The sequence below is a fragment of the Aplysia californica genome, unplaced genomic scaffold (genome assembly GCF_000002075.1).
Source record: "Aplysia californica isolate F4 #8 unplaced genomic scaffold, AplCal3.0 scaffold00250, whole genome shotgun sequence".
NCBI classification, from domain to species: Eukaryota; Metazoa; Mollusca; class Gastropoda; order Aplysiida; family Aplysiidae; genus Aplysia; species Aplysia californica.
In genome coordinates, this window is record NW_004797520.1 from 366,895 (window position 1) to 374,491 (window position 7,597).

Here is a 7,597-nt window from a genome sequence, read left to right on the forward strand (position 1 = left end):
ACTATCTTTTAGTTTATCTCCAGTATTTTCTATATCATACCCAGTATTTTCTAGCTCATCCCAATTTTTTTTAGCTCATTCATTATATTTTCTAGCTCATCCCCAGTATTTTCTAGCTCATTCACACTATTTTCTAGCTCAACCACAGTATTTTCCAGGTCATCCTTAATATTTTCTAGCTCATCCCGACTATTTTTAAAAATTTCAATGGTGCCCATACTTTTCTATCTCGTCTCTTATATTTTCTAGCTCGTACAATTTTCATCTCATCCCAAATATTTTCTAGCTCATCCCCAATATTTTTTTTAGTCTATCCCTAATATTTTCTAGCTTATTCTAAGTATATACTAGATCAAACTGAATATTTTCTAGCTCATTCCCAATATTTTCTAGCTTAATCACATTTTTTTCTAGCTCATCCCTAATATTTTCTAGCTCGTCCCAAGTATTTTGTAGGTCTTCCCTAATATTTTCTAGCTCCATCACCAACATTTTTTTAGCTTAACCCTAATATTTTTTAGCTTATTCCAAGTATATTCTAGATCAACCCAAATATTTTCTAGCTCATTCCCAATATTTTCTAGCATAACCACAATATTTTCTAGCTCATCCCTAATATTTTCTAGCTCATCACCAATATTTTCTGGCTCAACCCTAATATTTTCTAGCTTATTCCCAGTATATTCTAGATTATCCCTAATATTTTCTAACTCAGCCCCAGTACTTTATAGCTCAACCCTAATAATTTCTAGCGCATCCCCAGTATTCTTCAGTATCTTCTAGATAATTCCCAGTATTTTTTTTAGCTCATCTCTAATATTTTCTATCTCATGCTCATTGCTTTCTAGCTAATCTCCAGCATTTTCTAAATCAACCTCCCTATTTTTTAGTTTATCTCCAGCATTTTCTAGATTATACCCAGTATTTTCTAGCTCATCCCAATTTTTTAAAGCTCATTCATTATATTTTCTAGCTCATCCCCAGTATTTTCTAGCTCATTCACACTATTTTCTAGCTCAACCACAGTATTTTCCAGGTCATCTCTAATATTTTCTAGCTCATCCCGACTATTTAAAAAAATTTCAATGGTGCCCATACTTTTCTATCTCGTCTCTTATATTTTCTAGCTCGTCTCAGAACAATTTTCATCTCATCCCAAATATTTTCTAGCTCAACCTTGATATTTTTTAGATGATCCCCAAAATTGTCTAAATCATCCCAACTATTTTCTATCAAAACCATGGTCTTTTCTAGATATTCCCCACTACTTTTTAGTTGATTCCCATTATTTTCTTGTTAATCCTCAGTATTTTATAGCGCAACCTTAAAATTTTCTAGCTCGTCCCCAGTATTTTCTAGCTCAACCCCAATATTTTCTAGCTGATCCCGAGTATTCCTTAGTATTTTCTAGATCCGTCCCAGTATTTTCCAGTTGATCCCCAACATTTTCTAGCTCCATCCCCAATATTTTCTAGCGCATCCCCAGTGATTCTCAGTATTTTCTATATCATTTCCAGTATTTTCTAGTTGATCCCCAAAATTTGCCAATATTTTGTAGCCCATCCACAGTATTTTTTGGCTTATCCCAAGTATTCCCCTGTATATTCTAACTCATCTCCAAAATTTTCTAGCTCAACCCTAATATTTTCTAGCTAATCCCAATGATTTTCTAGCTCAACCCTGATACCTAGATAATCCCCAGTTTTGCCTAGTTCACCCCCACTATTTTCTAGCTCATTCCAAATATTTTCTAGCTCATCCCCGGTATTTTATAGTTTTATAGCTCAACCTTAAATATTTCTAGCCCAATCTCCACTATTTTCTAGCTCTAGCTCATCTCTAATATTTTCTAGCTCATCCCCAATATTTTTAGATCAATCCCCAATATTTTCTAGATCTAGTTCCAAACTAATTTTGCTAGCTTATCCCCAATATTTTCTACCTCATCCCTTATACATTCTAGATTCCCAGTATTTTCTAGCTCAACCCTAATATTTTTAGCTCATCCCCAATATTTTTTAGCTCCTCCCCAGTATCCCTCAATCTTTTCTGGATCATTCCAAGTATTTTCTAGGTGGTCCTCAAAATTTGCCAGTATTTTTAAGCTGATTCCCAATATTTTCTGGCTTCTCCCACATATTCTCCAGTATTTTCTAGCTCATCTCCAATATTTTCTAGCTCAACAACAATATTTTCTACCTCATCCCCAATATTTTCTAGCTCAACCTTGATATTTTCTATATCATCCCCAGCATTGTCTAGATCACCCCCACTATTTTTTAGTTCATCCCAAGTATTTTCTAGCTAAACCTTACATTTTTCTGGCTCATCCCCACTTATTTCTAACTCAACCACAATATTTTTTTCCTCATCGCTAATATTTTTCACATCTTCACAAATATTTTCTAGCTCATCCCTCATATTTTCTAGTTCATTCCCAATATTTTTAAAAATCTCATCTCCAATATTTTCAAGCTCATCCTCAGTATTCTTTGATCATCCCTAATATTTTGTAGCTCATCCCCAGTATTTTCTAGCTCATCCCCATTACTTTCTAGCTCATTCCCGGTATTTTCTAAATCATTCTTACTATTTCCTAGTTCATCCCCAGTATTTTTTAGCTCATCCCCAGTATTTGTTTTGCTCATCCCCAATATTTTCTGGCTCATCCACAGTATTTTTTTTTTTTTAGCTCATCCGTAATATTTTCTAGCTCATCCCCACTCTTTTCTAGCTCATTCTTTATATTTTCTAGCGCATCCCTTATACTTTCTAGCTCATCCCTTATACTTTCTAGATCATTCACAATATTTCCTAGCTGATCCCCAAAATTTACCAGTATTGTCTAGCATATATCCCAATACCTTCTGGTTGATCTTAATTAATCTCCTGTACTTCTTTGCGCATATCCAACATTTTATAGCTCAACCCTAATATTTTCTAGCTCATCCCCAACATTTGTTTTAGCTCATCCCCAACATTTTTTAAAGCTCATCCCAAGTATTTTCTTGCTCAACCATGGTATTTTCTAGCTCATCCCCACTATTTCCTAGTTGATCCCCAATATTTTTCAGTTAATCCCAGTATTTTATAGCTCAACCTTAAAATTTTATAGCTCATTCCCACTATTTTCGAGTTCAACCACAGTATTTTGCAGCAAATCACTAATATTTTCTAGCTAGGCCCCAGTATTTTCAAGCTGTTCCCCAATATTTACTAGTTCAATCTCCAATATTTTTAAGCTCAACCCTAATGTTTTCTAGCTCCTTCCTATACTATTTTCTAGCTCAACCCTAATATTTTCTAGCTTATTTCCGGTATATTCTAGATCATCCCTAATATTTTTTAGCTCATTATCAGTATTTTCTAGCTCATCCCCAGTATTTTCTAGCGCATCCCCAATATTCCTCAGTATTTTCTAGATAATTACCAGTATTTTTTTTAGCTCATCCCTAATATTTTCTATCTCATGCTCATTATTTTCTAGCTAATCCCTAGCATTTTCTAGATCAACCTCACAATTTTCTAGTTTATCTCCAGTGTTTTCTAGATCACACCCATTATTTTGTAGCTCATCCCAATTATTTTTTTTAGCTCACCCATAATATTTTCTAGCTCATCCCAAGTATTTTCTAGCTCATCCCCAGTATTTTCTAGCGCATCCCCAGTATTTCCTGGATAATTCCCTGTATTTTCTAGCTGATCTACAAAATTTGCCTGTATTTTCTAGCTCACCTCCAATATTTTCTCCCAAATATTCCGCACTATACGTTAACTAATCTCCAACATGTTCTAGCCTAACCCTAATATTTTTTAGCTAATCCCCAGTATTTTCTAGCTCAACCCTGATACTTTGTGGATCATCCCCAGCATTGTCTTGATCATCCCCACTATTGTCTAGTTCATCCCAAGTATTTTCTAGCTCATCCCCGGTATTTTATAGCTCAGCCTTAAATATTTCTAGCTCCTCCCCACTATTTTCTAGCTCAGTCAAATTATTTTCTAGTTCATAACTAATATTTTTCACGTCATCACAAATATTTTCTAGCTCATCTCTAATATTGTCATATATTTTCTAGTTCATTCCCAATATTTTTTATCACATCCCCAATATTTGTAAACTCGATTACAATATTCCCCACACATTTTTATCTCATTACCAATATTTTTTATCTCATCTCCAGTATTGTCTAACTCATCCCTAATATTTTTTAGCTCCTCCCAAGTATTTTCTAGCTTAACCCCAATATATTCTAGCTGATTCACAGTATTCCTCAGTATTTCTAAATCATTCCAATATTTTCTAGCTGATCCCCAAAATTTACCAGTATTTTCTAGCCCACTCCCAATATCTTCTGGCCTGTCCCAACATTTTCTAGCTCAACCCTTATATTTTTAGTTCATCGATCCCCAGTATTTTATATTTCCACCTTAAAATGTTTTAGCTCATCCCTATTATTTTTTAAAGCTCAGCCACAGTATTTTCTAGCTCATCCCTAATATTTTCTAGCTCGTCCCCAGTATTTTCCAACTCATCCCTAATATTTTCTAGCTCGTCCCCAGTATTTTCCAACTCATCCCTAATATTTTCTAACCACCCCCAGCATTGTCTAGATCATCAACACTATTTTCTAGTTCATTCCAAGTATTTTCTAGCTCATCCCAAGTACAGTATTTTTTTTATAGCTTAACCTCAGTATTTTCGAGCTCATCACGAATTTTTTTCACCTCATCACATACATTTTCTAGCTCATTCCTAACATTTTCTAGTTTTTTTCCCAATATTCGTTATCACATCCCCAATATTTTCTAGCTTATCCTATATTATATTCCATAGAGTTTTCTTTCCCATTCCCAATATTTTAAAATCTTATGTTCAATATTTTCTAGCTTATACCCAGTATTTTTTGCTCATTCCTAATATTTACTAGCTCATCCCCAGTATTTTCTAACCCATACCCAGTATTTTTTAAAGCTCATTTCTAATATTACTAGCTCATTTGCATTACTTACTAGCTCATTCCCAGCATTTTCCAGATCATCCTCACTATTTTTTAGTTCATCCCCAGTATTTTCTAGTTCTAGCTCATCCCCATTATTTTCTAGCTCCTCACTAATACTTTCTAGCTCAACCCCAATATTTTTTAGCTCGTCCGTAATATTTTCTAGCTCATTCCCAGTATTTTTTAAGCTCGTCCCCAGTATTTTCGAGCTCATCTTGTATATTTTATAGCTTACCCTTTTCACTTTCTAGATCATTCCAAAATTTTCTAGCTCATCCCCAGCATTTTCTAGCTCATACTCATCCTTTATATTTTAAATACTTTTTAAAATCATTCCCAATATTTTCTGGCTGATCTCCAAATTTTACCAGTATTTTCTAGCCCACCCCCAATATCTTCTGGCTTATCCCAAATATTACCCAGTATTTTTTAGCACATCTCCAACATTTTCTTGCTCAACCATAAAATTTTCTAGCTCATCCTCAGTATTTTTAGCTCATCCCCAGTATTTTCCAGCTCAACCTTAATATTTTCTAGCTCATCCCCAGTATTTTCTAGCTCTACCCTGATATTTTTAGATCATCAGCAGCGTTGTCTAGATCATCCCCACTATTTTCTAGCTCATCCCCAGTATTTTATAGCTCATCCCCATGATTTTCTAGCTCGTCCCCAGTGTTCCCCAATATTTTCTGGCTTATCCCAAATATTCCCCAGTATTTTCTAGCTCAACCCTAATATTTTCTAGCTCATCCCCAGTTTTATCTGTATCCTAATATAATCGATATCATCCCTACTATTTTCTAGTTTATCCCCAGTACTTTCTAGATCATCCCCACTATTTTCTAGTTCATCCGCAGTATTTTCTAACTCATCCCCAGTACATTGGTATTTTATAGTTCACCCTTAACAGTAACAGCTCATCCCCAATATTTTTGAAAAGACCAAAGGTCCTCAAACTTTTTTATCTCGTCCCCCAATATTTTCTAGCTCACCTCCAACATTTCTAATTTAATCCCAAATATTTTCTTGGTGATCCCTAATATTTTCTAGTTAATTCCCAACATTTTCTAGCTCACCCCAATATTTTTCATCTTATTCTTAACTTATCCCCAATATTTTCTACTTCATCCCCAATATTTTCTAACTCATCCTCAATTATACTCAATACATGTATGTAGTAATTAATTTATAACTCATCCCCATTATTCCTCAAACTTTTTATCTTATTACCAATACTTTTTAGATTATCCCCATAATTTTCTGTCTCATCCCCAATAATTTCTATCGCATCCCCAATATTTTTAAAAATCTCATCCACAATAGGCCTACTTTCTATGTCATCCACAATGTTTTCTATGTCATCCAGAGTATTTTCTAGCTCATCCCTAATAATATTTTTTAGCTCGTCCCCAGTATTTTCTTGCTTACCGGTATCCCTTATATTTTCTAGCTCAACCCTGATATTTTCTAGCTTATCCCCAGTATTTTCTAACTCATCCCTTGTATTTTCTAGCTCCATTCCAGGTATTTTCAAGGTAATCTCCAGTATTTTCTAGCTCATTTCTAAATATTTTCTTGCTCATCCCTTATATTTTCTAGATCATTCCTAATATTTTCTAGCTGATCCTCAAAATTTGCCAATATTTTCTAGCCCATCCCCATATTTTCTGGCTTATCCCAATTATCTGTCCCAGCGGTTATATATGCCAAAAAAATTCTGAAATTATGCAAACTGAGCCCCAAAATGTGAAATTATGCGATTCTGTTTGTTAATCTTAACAAAGAATGATAAAGGAAAATAATCAGAAATTATACAAAAAATGATGAAATTTTGCTAAATTATGCGGGGTGCATGAAACCACGGGGACAAGGTATTTTCTAGCTCAACCCTAATATTTTCTACATCATCCCCAGTATTTCTTAGCCCATCCCCAGTATTTTATAGCTCAACCTTAAGATTTTCTAGCTCATCCCCAGTATTTTCTAGCTCAACCCTAATCTAAATTATCCCCATAATTTTCTATCTCACCCCCAGCATTTTATTTTCTAGTAGATCATCCCCCGCATTTTTCTAGATCATCCCCACTATTTTCCAGTTTATCCCCATGGGAGTATTTTCTAGCTCAAACTTTATCATCCCCACTATTTTATAAAATTTAAGACAGACAGATAGACACACAGACAGGAACAAAAGAGGGAAAGAAAGAAAGTAGAACTTACCAGTGACGCCCTCCAACCACTGGCCTGTAATCAGTATGCTGATAACAAAACAGTACGCCTAGATCTATCCTATAATAGAAAATAGACGCACGGTTTCCTAAGAATGGAAGAGGTAGGCCACGGTATAAACTAAACCTGTACTATCACTCTTATCAGTAGAAACATGGTGTAATCCAACAAGAATAAAAATGTCACTAGATAGTCAAGCTGCAGTGTAGTCATCATCACGTCATGACTACATACATAAGGCCTACTACATGGAACATTCCCTAGGCCTACATAATTATTATTATTATATCACTTGAATATAATATGTGCTCGTGAGTGTATGTGCCCATTATTATATATAAATAAATATAATATATATATTAATG